Source organism: Dermochelys coriacea, chromosome 10 (genome assembly GCF_009764565.3).
Source record: "Dermochelys coriacea isolate rDerCor1 chromosome 10, rDerCor1.pri.v4, whole genome shotgun sequence".
Taxonomy (NCBI): domain Eukaryota; kingdom Metazoa; phylum Chordata; order Testudines; family Dermochelyidae; genus Dermochelys; species Dermochelys coriacea.
Window position 1 is genome coordinate 81885485 of NC_050077.1, and position 15315 is coordinate 81900799.

At 42.3% G+C, this 15315-nt stretch overlaps 1 long non-coding RNA gene across 1 annotated transcript in view; it reads left to right on the forward strand.

The window, feature by feature from the left end:
- The window catches only part of LOC122456220, a 27790-nt gene continuing 12475 nt past the window's right edge, over positions 1–15315 (forward strand). The window contains exon 1 of the long non-coding RNA XR_006274966.1: positions 1–131. This is a non-coding gene — a long non-coding RNA (uncharacterized LOC122456220). The remainder of the gene's footprint in view (positions 132–15315) is intronic.

The window sequence follows — 15315 nt, forward strand, 5'->3', positions numbered from 1 at the left end:
CACACCCTCTTGGGAGGGTCACTAAACAGCATAAATTCTTAGACTGTCTCATGAAAGTGAGTGAGCTGACCAACCACCAGTTCTATGAAAATGTATCTATTGAGGAGTTTAATTTTGACTTTTAAGAGTGGGTGAGTATGTAGCTGGTGAGTTATATGAGCCCATGGTGCCTATGCTCTACCAATATTTAGGAATGGGGGGGCCCAGCTCCACCAATGTTTGGGCTTACTGTGCTTTGGGTGGGGCTGGTACTTCAGGGGGATGTGGGATCCAGGGCAGCCTGGTGCCAGCAGCAGTGAGTGAGTTGGCTCCAGCCCACTCTGCCCTGCTAGCTTCTGGTGTTGCTCAGGGGAGGAGGTGGAAGCTGGAAAGAGGTGGGGTAGGGGTAGATCAGGGGTTGGGCTGCTCACTGCTGCCAGCGCCAGGCCCCTGTTAACTCCTTAGGCTGTCCTGGACCCTGTGTCTCCCCCCCCTGCCCAAAGTGCGGGGCCTGGGGTGGTTGCCCTGGCCCGCCCTATGAATGGGACGGCTCTGCTTGGACCTATTCTAGGCACCACCAAAAATTATACAAACCCGGCACCCATGTGTGAGTACTCTGTGTCTGTGAGCAGATCCAACATGCTCCTATTTGAACTGGTTAGTGGTTGTCTCTGTGTGTTTTAGTACTGAGACTTTTTTTGGAATAGAGCTCGGGAACCGCAATAAATGAATGCGTAAAACTATGCAAAAATATTAAAGAAAATCCAGGTGGAATGATATATGCACCAAGTTAGCAAGCACTTTGTTTGTAATCCCATGGCAACTCATCCAAAGCAAACATTACGAATCATACCAGACTTTGGTTGCATATTTGCCATAAACCATTGCCAGGACATCCAGAATAGCACAGTCCTGGAACTGTTGCTGGAACTAGGTCTACTCCCTTGAAAAATAACCCTTGGCAATAACATCGTCCTCCCTAATAAAAACTCATTTTCACAGCCCTAATCAAGTTTTCCAGAGCAGGGGTCCAAATTAGAAACTGCATGCAGAATATTTGACCTAAGAGAGCAAGCCTGAGTCTTTCATTAGAGAAGTGCCCGGCTAGAAATTTCCAGGGATTGCAGTGGTTCATCTATAGGAAAAAGTCAGATTAAGCTTTACAGTAGAAGACTCACACTTACTAAGATGTAATCAAATTCAAACTCTCTCTCCTGTTGCAAAGCAACATGGTCTCCTTTGGGAATTCTTTTCCAGCAATGAGGTGGTGGTGGGGGGAGTCACTTAAAAACCCCCAACTCTATAGACTTGTAAAGAAAAGTCCGTTGATAGGTCTCTAGTTTAACTGGGGCTGGAAGGGGGAAAAAAGAGCCAATGATGGGGGGGGGGGGAAAGAAGAGACACATTCTATGAAACGAAACTACCTTCTCAGCTAACGAGTTACTTCTTGTTTATAAGACAGGCCTGGGCCACAATAAAGCCTGTGCCATGTTAGTACTTATCAAACAAGGGATTGCCAGACTTCACCAGACCAGCGGTCCATCTAGTCAGTTACCTTGCCTCTGACAGTGTCCAGTACCCGCTTTGGAGGCGCAATAATATATGCAGAAGGCAGCTGTGGCATAGCCTGCCTACAAGGAAGGTTTCTTCCTGACCTCTATTAGTTAGTGGCTGGCTGATGTCCGAAGCATGAGGGTTTCTACTCCCAAAACTCTTGGTTACTTTTAATCCTTATTATTATAATTCTGGATATTCTTATTATCCATAGAAATGTCCAATCCTTTCCTCAAGTCTGTTAAGCTCTTGGCCTCAATTACATCAAGTGGCAATGAGTTCCACAGGTTAATTGTTCTGTTAAAAAGTTTCCTCTTATCAGTTTTCAGTTTGCCACCTTTCAATTTAATTTGATGTCCCTTTGTTTTTGCATTATAAAGGAGTGAAAAACATTAAATAATGAAGTTAGAATCTTTCTTATCCATTCTTATTTGTATCCTCTCTAAGATAAATAACTCATTTTGCAGATAATTAAAAATATATTAATCAACACTGGTTCTGGAATGGAACCTTGTGGCACTCTGCTGTTAAGTTTTTGCCATGGAAAAACAGATTGCTTATTCCTACTTTTGTTCTGTCTCTTAGCCAGTTTCTGATCTGTGACCGTACTTTCTCTCACCCCATGACTACTTAGTTTCCTGATTAACCTCTCGTGAAGGACTTTGTCAAAGGCTTTTTGACAATCCAAATCAACCAGTTTTTACCTACTATTTTGATGACCTATTCAAAGAATGTGACTAGATTAGTGAGGCATGATATTTTTTTTCTCCACAGAAGCCATGATGTCAGTTAGATCATATCTCATATTTTGGTTATCTAGGTATTTTATAATTCTTTTTTGAGTGGTCTTTTCAATGAGTTTACTGGGTACAGAAGCAAAGCTCAATAGCCTTACATTCCCCAGATCACTCAAGTGCCCTTTTCCAAAATATAGGTATGACATTTACTAACCTTCTCCCCTCTGGTAGCACAGCTGATTTTTAATGAGCGACTGCAGATTGCAGTTAGCAGCTCAGCTGCTTGTTCCTGTGATGCAGGCAGACCAGGTGCCAGCTCATGCTAATGCCCAGGGCCACACTGAAAAGTGCATAGCTGGAAACCAGTCTGGCCTTAACAACGCTAACCCACAGGTAAGATAAATATTAGAGTTGTAAGAATGTGTTTGGTGTCTAGATCTTATGACTAGTGTAAGATGCTGCATATACTGATCTCACTTATAACTGCTGTAATCATGGTATAAAGTTATATTCAGTGTTTGTATTGTAAAGCTCTGTAATTGTGTAAGTCACCGAACAGGAGAAGAAGCATTAATTCAAACAAAGTGCTTGTCCTTCACACAAGATTGCTCATTGAAGGCAAACAAGACATTGTGTAGCATCAAAGGACAGAGACCTTGTTGATTGCATTCCCCACTCCCTCCAGGAAGGGGTGACCTGCACATGATCTCATCCCATCATCTTGAATTCTGGGGTGGAGAGGGTGGGTTAAAATCCATGGCAAGGAGAAACTAGGATTTTTTTGCTGTCTGGACTCTGAGGGGCAAAGATTCCTAAACATAATAAAGAGATCTTTGTGTTGCTTGGTCTGGGTCAGCCCTAAATGAGGTATAGAGCTGCTTATCATAGAAGCTTATATTATCTTTTTAAATCTAAGACTAACTCATTTGTGTGTGTTTCCTGTTTTTAACCTTGTAAACAACTTTCATTTCTCTTCTTTAGTTAGCTGATTACAAGTTTGGCTACAACTGTTTTCTTTGGTCTGAGATCTGAGTTCAATTGACCTGGTGTAAGTGACTATCTTTTGGGATTCAGAGTAGCAGCCGTGTTAGTCTGTATTCGCAAAAAGAAAAGGAGTACTTGTGGCACCTTAGAGACTAACAAATTTATTAGAGCATAAGCTTTCGTGAGCTACAGCTCACTTCATCGGATGCATTTGGTGGAAAAAACAGAGGAGAGATTTATAAGGGATAAATCTCTCCTCTGTTTTTTCCACCAAATGCATCCGATGAAGTGAGCTGTAGCTCACGAAAGCTTATGCTCTAATAAATTTGTTAGTCTCTAAGGTGCCACAAATACTCCTTTTCTTTTTATCTTTTGGGACTGGGAGTAACCTGAATATTGTGAATTTTGGTGTAACATGATCATCTATCACATAGTCCACCTTGCCTGGGTGGCAAGATAGACCAGAATGCCCCAATCTGTTTAGATAGATTCCATCTAATCTAAATGGTGAACTTTCATTGCCAAAGGCAATGTACAGTGCATCCCAAAGCCTCCATTTTACAGCATGGGTGTATCTGTTGGCTGGTCTCCTGTATCATTCTTTGCTTTTCTACACTCATGCTTTGCACTGGAAGCTTCGCTGAGGAGATCTCTCCATTGCTTCCGTTCTGAGCTCTCCTTTCAGGTCCATGTTTTCTACAGACTCTTCCTTCACTCATGTCATTTGTTCCTACATTAGTACAATGAGTGAGAATGCCCAACATACCCTTTCACCTGGGGCATTGGAGGCAGTGCGCCATCCTGTCGTCTTGATTTAGGCTATAGATCTCTCAGACCATGTTAACTAATGTAGTCACAGATTAGGCCCATTTATTGTCTTTGTTTTTGGCTTCCTTTCAGAGTTTGTCCCCTTGATCAGTGGTTGGGTTATTGATCACTACCTTTGAGCTCCAAGTCTGGCTCTCTACTCTCTTGCAAAAGGCAGAACGCCTATTTTGGTCATGAAGTCTAAATGGACCACATGCAAATATAGCTCTCTTTGTCTTCATCATAAACTAGAACATGCAGAACTCTCTACAATCCTTCTATGTGGGATTCTTTATAGATGCTGCTACTGATCCTTCAGGATCCCTCCTTACTTGGCCCAGGGGCTCCACTACTCGGAGATCTATCCTATTTACCATAGCCCCTTCACTGCTAGGCTTTTAGAAGGATCCATATTTATCAACTTCTTCTGCCAGTCGCTATGTTGGTTCATCAGATTTGGCACCAAACTCCCACTCGGATCAGACTGTCTTGCTCTCTGGACTGCCTCCGACTCAACCAAGCTTGTTTCCCAGATGGTGAATGTATTATTGCATTTATAAGCAAAACTTTAGATATCTGCAGCTACCTCACAGGAGGGCTGTGTGGGTTGATGTTTGCGCAGCGTTCTGAAGATGAAAAACAGTTATTATGAGAACAACCATACAACATGCTGCTACTAGTGAATGCCAACAAGAAGGTTGCATTTCATTTCTGTAAAACAGAACTTGTTCGTTATTTATACCATCCCTTAAATAGATTTTGAGTGCAAATATATTTTTTTCTCATAAGATTCATATTTATAATGTTAAAATATTTCTGTAACATGAGCTCATTAGCGTACATAAAAGAGATGGTTCAATCCTGTGGATAAATGTCTGCTTGTGCCTGCATCGCAAAATGTTTCTTGTTCAACAGCGTGCATGATTCAAGCAATATATGGGTGTTTGTTTTGTTTTTTGTTTAATGAAAATGCAAAAGTGATCCATGAGGCACTAATGGCACAGTTGCAGTTGGCCATTAGTAAAGGTCAGTCTAGTTCCTGGGGAAAAACAAGAAAACCATAGTCACAGCTCATCTTTGTATCCCAGGCTGGCTGGGCTAAAAGATGTACAAACCTGGGGCAGGCTCATGCTTGAATGTACATGTGGGCTTCTAATTGTGGAAATATGTTGAATGATGTGACACAATGCGAAGTTATGTAACACCTCTTATAAATCTGTGTCGACTAAAACAATACATAAAAATAACAGATGTGGCAAATCAGAACCACATTCTGAGATGTTTCTGGAGCTCAGTTTTAGAAAAACCAGTGGAGCTGGCTAAAATAATGTCCATAGGCAACGGCCGCTCTGAGCAACGAGAATGGCTAAAAGCCCAGAGTCTCATAAAGAACTCTGTGAGCAGCTATTAACTCGAGCAGCAGAACAAAGTTCATGAAAAGGAATGTCGGGCCAGACATGTCTCATGTTACTCATACTGATAGTCCCAAGGAAGTTAATGGGACCATAGACAAGTAGAATGTGGGCCCCAAAAATGTAATAAAATCTGAAGGGCCTGGTACAGAAAGGGCATGAAGGATTGTGAATGGTGTGTGAAATCTTGCCGCCCCCACCCCCCGAAGTCCATGAGATTTCACCCCGAATCTCCAAATGTGTCTGCGACGGTGTTGTGAGCCCAAGTAATGGCCTTGGTCCCGCAAGAAAATGACAGTGTGGCCTGCCTGAGCTCAATGGATGCCTTTTGAATCAGTTACACCTGGTTACCATTGCTGCTGGAAGACCTCCTATAAGATTAGATAAGCAAAGAGTTACAGCTTCAATGGGATGAAATCACACCAACTCGGCAAGATGGAAGAGGTTGCAGCAGAAGGTAAAGAGACTATAAAAAGATCAAATTCCAGTTTGGTGGCTGTATTCACATGGTCCTGCAGTGGGACTGCTTGCTTGCATGAGTAAAACCTACTCAATGTGAGGAAGGGTTGTGGAATCTGGTCCATAATTAGAGAAAATGTAGGTGGGGATATGGACTGGATAACTGTATTGGCCTTTTCTCTTTCTAATTTATGGATGGTTCTACCTCACTGACGGGGGAACCTCCATCTTACTAAAACGCTAGAAGGAAAGGACTCCACCCAAATGATGTGTGGCACGGTGGTGGCAAAAATTGAGAACTGAGCATCGAAGAGAAGCCTGGTCATGTGGCCATAATCTCCATCATTTCATCCTCCACAGATTCTTCTAGGGTACATGGTATGCAGGAAGATTTGTTAATATGCCCTGCACCATGCATGAGTCTGAGGCTTCGGGGATTATGGCTTTTCTGTGCCGTAGTACAGCTCCAGTGCTGGTAACAGACTGTCACTGTTCACTGGCTCTAATAAAAGCAGAAACTGTACATAAATGTACATTCTGTAACGGCACAGAACCGATAAAGAACAGACTCTAATTAACCGATAACAACTCGCTTCCATTTGTTGTGGAACACGGTGTGCTGAACACTGTGTGAGGTTAGGCATAGGGTACTTAAATCAAGACCTAAAGCATTATATCATGAGATGCTATTACATTAGGGTTGAACATGGAAGAAGAAGAAATCTTTGTTACTCCTGCTTTTTGTTTCTGTTTCCTGGTCCTTAGCTTTTCAGTGTCAATTTTACCTAATTGTCTTCCCACAGAGAGGTTCAGTAGGCAAAGGCCCAAATTCTGTCCTCAAATTCACATACCGGGCTCCCATTTATAGTAACAGATATGTAATATCTATACTGGTGATGGCAAAATTTGGTCGATCGTGTTCTCCATAGTGTCACCATTGCCACAAGAATATTAGTGTTTGTTGTTAGAGGGAGCTCAGATGGGAACATGGGGCGGGATGTTCAGGAATTCCGGAGTACAACAGGCCAAAAGATGCCAATTGTTTATTGCAGGAATTTTTTTTAATGGTGGCTTTTTTCCTTTCTAAATGTGCTGCAAATAGTTTCCTCTGAAAAATGGAGACATTTGGCGTTTTTGAAATCCATTTTTGACTGAAAAAATATTCAGTTTTCATTTTTAAATGTTTCTGACTTTTTTCAAACCAGAACATTTCAAACAATTTTTTTCTTTTGATTTGAAGAGACGTTTTCTGGGAGGAGGGAGCAATTCACCCAACTCTGCTCTTGAGGGCTAATCCTAATTCTTCCACTGGCTCCCTTGCTTTGCCACAGGGACATCACTTCAAGGATCAGGATTTATAAGATCCACTGTCATCACAAATCTTTTTGAAAACTGTGCATCTACCACAGTTAGAAGCAACACACCAGGGTTATGGTAACAGCTGAAAGAAGGTGGCGCGTATGTAATCCTGGCTTCAAAACTGGTTCTACAAAACTTGGATTCAAGCTGCCATTAGCCTGATCTACACTATAGCTCCAACCAGCCTCTGGGATAGAATTCTGGGGGGAAACTTGCCCACTGCAAACAGGCTTGTTGATTCTGCAGCATTCACAGAGACTAAAAGACCCCCTCTTCCAAAGCCGTCTGTTAGAACACAGACTGGGGGGATTTTAATCAACTTGCCATCCTATAGCCGTTTCCAGAACTCAAACCCTGTGGATCTGGTTTGGCATTGGTTGAAGAACTGCCTTCCTCAGGAGCTGAAGCTGTGCATTAAGGACTAAACTGGTGCAATTGATAAATTGGTGGACAGGATCCTTTCTGATGGAAGCTGGTGACTGGGCAGGGGCAGAAGGGTCTTCCCCATACAATGGTGGATATACCTGTAGTGTGTGAGGGGGCACACCTATTTCTGCCTTTTCAAAGAAACCTGAACGTGGTCCTTCCCATGTTGGTTGTCAAGCACACCAATGCTTGAGTGTGTTCCAGAGCGCTTTACATGAGTCTGGTCTCACATTGCCTTCACCGCTGAGGACAGGACAAGAAGCAATGGGCTTAAATTGCAGCAAGGGTGGTTTAGGTTGGACAGGAGGAAAAACTTCCTGTCAGGGTGGTTAAGTGCTGGAATAAATTGCCCAGGGAGGCTGTGGACAGTGTTCCCTCTCATGTTTTATGCCAGTGTGTGTGGAATGAATTTTATGTCCACCAATATGGAGGTGATGTGTGACACACCACCTTCATTTTGGTGAACGTAACAAAATTCATATAGTGAGGGTGGGGCCAAAGGGTTTGGAGTATGGGAGGGGCTGAGGGTTGAGGTGGGCTCTGGAGCAGGGGCCAGGGTTGTGGGGTTTAGGATGCAGGCTGCCCTGAGGCTGCGGTCAGGAGAGAGGACTCCTTACCCTCCCCCCAGCCCTCTCTTGCCACAGCAGCTCGGGGCCTGGGGAGAGGCACCTCGCCACGGCAGCTCCAGTAGGGCTGGGCTGGGCCAAGGCAGGGGCTCCTCTCCCCTGGCTGCAGCAAGTCGGCCAGGTTTGTGCTGGTGCCGGCGGGGAGGGGCTCCTCTCCCCACCGCAGCCCTGAGCCCCTGTGCAGGATGTAATAGGCAGCTGTGTGGCCGTGCAGCTTAGAGGGAACTTAGGTTGTGGAATCTCTGTCGCTGGAGATTTTTAAGAGCAGGTAAGACGAACACCTGTCAGGAATGGTCTAGAACTTAGTCCTGCCTTGAGTGTAAGACTGGACTAGATCTCTCGAGGTCCCTTCCAGTCCTACAATTCTATGAGTAATCCCATTGACTTTAATTGGAGGGCTTATGTGAGACTGCAGGATTGGGCTTGCTTTGACTGTGTCATTTAAAAATAAGGTGATGGATTGTTGGAGTGTCAGGAGTTGCTGGTGACTTTGGATGGCGTGACAATGCTCCGCTTAGACCTTCTTCCCCTCATGTCCATGATCAGTGCAGCTTGTAGACACAGATAACAGCAACATACTGTTTGGAAAGTCCCTTTTCTGCCCATTCTCCTCCTGGAATGCTGTCTTCACTTACACTTACATTGTCCATCCCCCCCCCTCCCCCCAGCCCTCTCTGCCAGCACAGCTGGCTGACTTGGATAATATGCTGCCTGGCAGATAAGAAACTCTTTCCCCTCGCATCCCCCCATCCGGACCACCAGAAAATGCTCAGGCTCAACTTATAAACTCCCACAGCAACTCCGGGTTTAACAGTTTGGGCAGTGATGGTGAAATGAAATCATTCACAAACGTCTGCAGTGTTTTAAAACAAGCATTCAAATATTTATGAAGAGAGCATCCAATAGCAAAATGAAAATTTAGCGACGGCTACTAACTGTCTGTATTTTTCTCCCTTCCTTCCACTTTGGTAGGTTGGAAGACACGAGCTGGAGATCTATACTGGTTAAACCAATCCCATGCTTTATTTTGAGCCAAGCTGCATTATGCAGTATGGTGTGGTAAAATGGGGAAAGAAATAATCAAAGATAAGGAAGAATTTGGGCCTGGAGCCATTCCAGAATCCAGTATCCATTTCTGCTGGAAAACAAAGGGCACTCTGACAAGAGTGAGGAACAAGCTTGACTTCAGTGGAGCACAAATTTTAAGAGTTTAAGCTCTGTCCACCATGCTAGTACGATGCTGGGTTCAAACACTTCAACCGCTAGTTTGATTCAAACAGGGCTTCCCTGACCATTGTGGATATCGCACTATAATCTACCCAGCTAGGTAGTTTTGAGACCTGATAGGCAATATTGTCTGATGGCTGGAGCACTGGATTCAGGAAGCCAGGGCTCAATTAACTGGCTCTGCCCCTAGCCTGCTGGGTGACCTTGGGCAAAACACTTCCCCTCTCTGCCTCAGTTTCCCTCTGTGAAATGGGGACAATGACACTGTGATTGCCATTGTTCAAGTGTTTTGATCTCTAACAATGGAAAGTGCAATATACAAGAGTATTCTTATTTTTACCATAACTATGTTGCTCAAGGAAACCATGCTGGGGTTGTGAGCTAGCCACTGAGTTTCCTGGGATGCTGTTTGCATGGTTTTAACTATAGTGTGCACTAGCACTATTGAGTCAATTTGAGGAACTACTGTTTTTAAGATGGGTCAGTCTGGGATAAAATAGGTGTCATCAAACCAGTTATCAGAGTAGCAGCCGTGTTAGTCTGTATTCGCAAAAAGAAAAGGAGTACTTGTGGCACCTGAGAGACTAACAAATTTATTTGAGCATAAACTTTTGTGAGCTCACTTCCGATGAAGTGAGCTGTAGCTCACGAAAGCTTATGCTCAAATAAACTTGTTAGTCTCTCAGGTGCCACAAGTACTCCTTTTCTTTTTGCGAATACAGACTAACACGGCTGCTACTCTGAAAAAAGGAGCTATAATGTGTCATTACACAAAGTAAAACCATTTCCCCATGTTTATTCCCCCCGCCCCGCACTGTTCCTCACAAGTTCTTGACAACTGCTGGAAATGGCCCACCTTGATTATCACTACAAAAGGTTCCCCACCCCCACATTCTTTCTCGTAATAGCTCACCTTACCTGATCACTCTCCTTACAGTGTGTATGGTAACACCCATTGTTTCATGTTCTCTGTGTATGTATATAAATCTCTCCTCTGTTTTTTCCACCAAATGCATCCGATGAAGTGAGCTGTAGCTCACGAAAGCTTATGCTCAAATAAATTTTAGTCTCTAAGGTGCCACAAGTACTCCTTTTCTATTATAGCTCCTCTCTTCTACTAGCTCCTCTAGGCTTTGTCTAGTCTAGTAAGCTTTAGAGCTGGAGTTCACCACTGATACAGCACCAGCAGTGGTAGCAATAGTGCCAGTGTTAGTGTAGATAAGGCTGAGGCATTCTTGCTATGTTGCCCTCTTTGCTGCACAGCTTCCAGCCTTCCTTCTGCCAATGGAATAGTGCCAGTGGTAAATTTTGGCAGCTTCAGCATTTACCAGTGATCCTAGTCATGTAACGTTGGCCCAGACTGTCCTGTTTATAGCTTGGAATCCCATCAGTCCATCTGAAAGCATATGGCCAAGAACAGACACTACTTATGTGTTTGGGGCACAGTTACAGACAAAGAGTCCTTTGTTAGGAGCTGAGGATTGCAAACAGAGGAACTGTGGAGCTAGAAGAGAAGCAGAAGATTATTCTAAGAGCACATGATGAGAGAGAGAGATCTCTTGGCTGTTTGTCCTGAGATCCAAGTCTGGTTTGTACTGTTAAAATGCATTCCGATCTGAAACATTCTGTAGCAATGGCATATTTATTAACAAAAGTTTTGTCTTCAGTCCACGCAATGTCTGTCCTACAAGGAATTACCCAAGTTTAAATGTGCCAGCCTTTTGGGGCCATGACAATAATGATATACAATTAATTGGGTCCTTGCCTTCCATCTAGGGATGTTTGAGGATTAATTAAAGTTTGTAAAATACTTTCAGTAATATGTAGCATTATATATAGTAACTGCAAAGTTAGGTGCAACAGTGACACGTGAGTATGTAATGTAAAAAACAAAAACAACCAAAAAACCTCATTCCTCCCTCCCAGTTCAACAAAATTGCTGGAAGGAGACCAAAAACTATGGTTAACAGAAGCAATAGGAGTATTTCCCAAAGGTAATTTGTGACTTCTATCCAAAAACCAAACAAACACACTTGAAGCTTTGCCTGCATGCCATTGTGCAATTGATTAACTGGGATACTTTAATCCATGAGTCTTTCTAGAGCCTTCAGCCCGTTCTGGAGAAACAACCATATGAAATTAACAAGACTAGACTACAAAATGCATTTTCTGATGACTTTTCTTCACAGAAAGGCAGAAAAGGTTAGAGAGCAGCTTAGGTTTTGTGGGGGACACCTCTGGCAAGTTCAGATTACCAATCATTGAGAAGACGCTAAAGGAAGTATTTCTATTGAACACTGATGTGCTGCCTAAAATGACTCGCACAGTATATGGAGTAAGACATAGATTTTTATAAAATCTGTTATAGTCCATTACATTCTGGAATGTATGTTAGGGAGCACGGTCATAGGGAATGTCATTGACATGCTGTAATCTCTGTAGTAAAGGATATCTATAGAAATGTGTGGTCGTCATTTTCTTTTCTCAGAATTTAACAGAGTATTTTTGTTTTTATTTAAATGTGGCAATTGAAATCTATGAGTAAGGAGGCTCAGATAGAGATGAAGGGCACAGCGGGGAAAATGTAAGGAAACACCTTAAAGTATTGGTTTAAAATTGCTGAACATACATTTTGACGGTCTAGTTTCCTATGAACTCGTCAGTAAATTGACAGATTTTTGTTCTCCTGCAATGACAGCATATTTCATTTAGTGCCAGCTGGAATATGGAATTTCAGAAGAAACCCCCCCGCAATATGCAGCTCCTTACAAGAAGTGTTTTAATGTTAGTCTTGTGTTTTGATTTCTTACCTCTTTTGTTCGACACTCAGACTGGGGAATTTTTAAGAATACAGTGTCTGAATGTTGGCTCTAGAATGTCTCTCATGCAGTGTTTCCTCAGCTTTCTGATTCATTATTCCATAGACACAACAAGCAATGTTTATTTACAATTTTGCTCACTGTGTCAGGCTCCTGAGAATAGCTATCTCCTATTTGGTAGGGTCCCTGATGGAGAGGGCCAGCAGGCAAGCAGCCTTATTCCAGCACACTTCAATACAATGAAACTCTATAGTGCAGGGCACCAACATACCAGACCACTGGGCCAGCCTGATGTTCTTTGTTTTCCTCACTGACAGCCTAATCTTGCTCTCCCTGAAGTCAATTATAAAAACTCCCACTGATCTAGGTGGTTGCAGGATTGGGCCAAATGTCCAATTATCGTAATTAAAAGTATAAACTAATAATCCTTAGTTCAAAGTAGATTTTCCACGGATGGTGCCACTGGGCATTTACACTTTGATACTGGAGTTGGCATTTAGGTTTTCTTTAAATTATTTTTGCCTTGGAGGCAGATGTAGTTATTTATGCTTTGGGAGAATAATTTTAATGGGTAAATATGATCTTTATTGATATTTTTCTTTGTTAATTCATTAACATTTGTAAAGAACTTTGAAAGATGAAGGCTCTAGATGCAATACATGTTAATATTATTGCTATTTATTTGAATGTTGCAGGCATTCCAACTCGACCACTTTTCATCTAAGAATCTCAAAGCACTTTCCATATGTTAGGTTAACTATTGATCTCAACATCTCAATGAGATAAATATGATTATCCCCATTTTACAAAAGAGTAATGTGAGGCATGCCTTGTTCAAAGTCGGATAGCGAGTCAGTGGGAGAATTAGGAAAGATTCAAAGATTTGACTCCCACTTCCCTATTCTTGCAACTGGACAACATTCCCCTCTTGGGAGTGTTGTGATGACAGTGTTTGCAGTGCTTGCTTTCATTGGTTGGTTGCTTTTACTGGCTGCTACTGAAAAATCAGACATCAATGATAGGTTTCAGAGCAGCAGCCATGTTAGTTTGTATTCACAAAAAGAAAAGGAGTATTTGTGGCACCTTAGAGACTAACAAATTTATTTGAGCATAAGCTTTCGTGAGCTGATGAAGTGAGCTCAAATAAATTTGTTAGTCTCTAAGGTGCCACAAGTACTCCTTTTCTTTTTGCAAAGACATCAATAACACATACCTAAAATGAGAGAGAGAGAGAAAACAACTCTTCTAAATCACAATTATTCCTGCTCTTCATAGAGGCAATTTTATTGGAGGTACGATCAGGGTCATACCAAGCAAGTTTGATCAAGATTCCGCATTGTCTAATTGAAATTACAAGAGCGTGGTGAGACCTCTCTATTATCCAGAAAAATGCTGGTAGGAAAGGGGCAATTAACAGAACAACATAATTGAAGGGTATACCAATGTATCTTCTGACAGACAGGAGTAAATCCCCGTTGGGTGCTATTTCTAGAATCTAATAGCTGTTGACATCTTCTACAGTCCAGACTAAAACATTTGTTAGAAATATTTTATTTGCACAAACGTTTGCCAAACATGAGGTGCTGAGGATACGCTGAAGAGGGAAGTGAAATTAAGCACAAAAGATTTTGAATAAACCAGCACAATCTGCAACTGAACTTTTTCAGGAAATGGCTGTATTTGGGACGCTGCATGTTAATGGTGAGATAAAATGACTCCAACAATGCATGAGAACAAAGCAAAGTTCAAAAATAGTAGTATTGACTGGTGGAAAAACAACATACATATCATTTTTCATTTAATTACTACAGTAATAATTAGCTCTGTTTTTATATAAGCTGTTTGAAATCAACTCTTCTTGCTACTGTAACTTAGCTTCATTTGCAGTGCTCTTTAGGGTAAAGAAATTCTTTTAAAACAGGAATTTCCTAACAATTGAAAATGTCAGTGCTTTTTAAAGATAATTCTATAGCTGCATCAGATATCTTCCACTGGCTGGCTGCTGGCACTTAAATCAGAGTGTCATCTAACTCTGCTATGAGCAGCTCTAGCCAACATGGTGGTTAAAATACTGGGGGCTGACAGCGCTGCATCTACCCTCATGCTCCCAACATTGTTTTCAGTGGATCAGTATGGATAATAGCAACAGTGGGGAATTGTAGGGGAAAAGGCTAATATAGACTCTTAGAAGAAGAAAAGACTTGTTACAGGACCTGACTCGCCGTTGAACAGTTGTTTTTCCCTGTGCAAAGTGGATATAAAATGCTGTCCTGGCAGAATAGGACTGAGTTTGCATTGGTTTAAATGACAGCACAAGGTGCTGAGCAATGATGAATCAGGACCATAGTATGACCCAGGGATCTCTTGGTGCCAGCAGGCAGAAGGCACAGAGGTTGTATAGGGATTTTACAGGGATCCCCTTGGTCAGATAGAGTAGTTCATAGTACCTAATACATCTGTGTATATAGTAGTTCACAAAAGGGTGGCATGTGAGGTCTCTAGGGAGAGCCTGTAGCCTGCTGGTCATCATAATCATTGCAAAATGGATAATATTTAAGAAGTTCTCTATCTATAATGAAAACTGTGTTCTTAAGGTCTTGGAGTTAAGGCAGGTCACCAGGAAGTGACGGAGTGACACATGAGTATGTAATGTAAAAAATACATTACATACTCGTGTGTCTGGAGCAGGTCCTTTTCAGGCAGGAGCCAACAGACACTTACACATTTAACCAGACACAAGTATTGTCTGCCTCATCCTGGAGGGCTATTTGCTGACTGAGTAAAGTGCCAGTCAAAATGCTGATGCAAACGCTACAAGAAATAAAATCTACAGAAAGAAACAAAACAGAATGGGGGAAGAGTCCTATTTATGAATAAAGACAATGGATGAGACTTGTATATCTTGGGAGGTAAAGGAATGCACCGT